This window comes from Poecilia formosa, unplaced genomic scaffold (genome assembly GCF_000485575.1).
Source record: "Poecilia formosa unplaced genomic scaffold, Poecilia_formosa-5.1.2 Scaffold2800, whole genome shotgun sequence".
Taxonomy (NCBI): Eukaryota; Metazoa; Chordata; class Actinopteri; order Cyprinodontiformes; family Poeciliidae; genus Poecilia; species Poecilia formosa.
The window spans coordinates 1,950-3,407 of NW_006802739.1; the positions used below are offsets into that span (position 1 = coordinate 1,950).

General features: G+C 34.2%; 1 long non-coding RNA gene across 1 annotated transcript; it reads left to right on the forward strand.

Annotated features, from left to right (window-relative positions):
- Positions 1-550: 550 nt before the first annotated feature.
- Positions 551-1,452, forward strand: LOC107835468 (uncharacterized). Its single transcript, XR_001661280.1, has 3 exons — positions 551-730; positions 839-891; positions 1,245-1,452. It is a non-coding gene; the product is annotated as an uncharacterized LOC107835468 (long non-coding RNA).
- The last annotated feature ends 6 nt before the right edge of the window (positions 1,453-1,458 follow it).

Consider the following 1,458-nt stretch of genomic DNA (forward strand, 5'->3'; position numbering starts at 1 on the left):
AAATCTTTATTGAACAGTCCCAGAACCCTACAAAAAATTGAGCCTGTTAAGACCACATAGCAGGACGGGCAAAATAGTTTTTGGGGCTTGGTTTCAACATATATTTTTTTAATATAGTATCCCAAACATGCCATCTCTGCTGTCAGGATAAATATTGAAATTTGTTTTATTTTTAAAAATTACATATTTTAAAGAACCTTAATTCTAAAAGTAAACTATTTATACTGTACATATTCATGTCTTTCAATATGATTTATTTATATTTAAAGGATGTCATTACAAATAAGTGTCAAATTTATTTATTTTTTAAGTAATCGGCTTTCAAAAACCCCATCTTTTTCTACTCAAAGGTGGGTTTGTGGCAAGGTACACCTACCCCCCAAAATCTCGGAAACCGTTAGAGATAATGGGCTGAATTTTTTTCTGTTCTTTTCTGGTAATGCACTTAATAGAAAAATGCATTCAGAGTACAAAAAATATAAAGAAAAAAAATTGGTTGCCGGTACCTAGTATTATCACTGCGTTGATTCCTGACTGTATAATGGTTGGTTGAGAATAATTTTAACTTATTTACTTATGTATTTTTCAGAAAGCGATATATTTGCTACAATATTTTTTTTAATTTTACATTTATTTCCACAGACTCCACAGAAAGGGAGTCACATTTGTGTCAATCAGAATCTTCAGGAACGTCCTGATGTCCATGAAGAGGACAGAGATGCAACTGTGTGTGAGTATCTACTATTTTAGAATGTTGATGATATTTTATGCTTCAATATTGTTTATGTACATAATGTAAGTATGCTATGTATTGACAATGCACAAAAATGTTTTCCAGCTGCATCCAGGACCTACTGCCAGTCATCTGGATGTAGCGAAAGAAAGAAGCAGGTAAGATTTATTACTAATCTAGAGATGTCACAATTCCTTGAATGATTAAAGCACTGTGATTTATTAAAATCCATCAAAGCAAATTATCTGCCTCAGAGGTTGTTGAACTATGTTTTACTATTTATTACCAACTGCTTTTAATTATTTTTTCTTCCAACTGTTCCCAAGTGTTTTCTTTTTTTCATTAAAGTTTTTATTTTTTGTAAGAATGTATTAATGTGTTTTTTTTTTTGTTTGTTTGTTTTAATGTCTTATGTGTGCATACTGAGCTGGAAGTTGGCAAACAATTTCACTGTAATTTCATAATGACTAAAAGATGCCTGTAGCTCATAATGATTGTTCTGTATTAACAGCTGATGGAGGAAGGCAGAGAGTACTGGCAGCAGAGGAGGTGGCATTCTGGGAGGATGGCAGCTATGAGGCGGTGTCAGAATGGACCCCAAGTTCCTCCAACCAGGAGCTCAGTGACATCAGGACTACATTACAGGAAGAGACGTCAGGTCTACAAGACAGGAAGAGACGTCAGGTCTATGCTACAGAAGAGATGTTGGGCCTGTCCTGAACGCA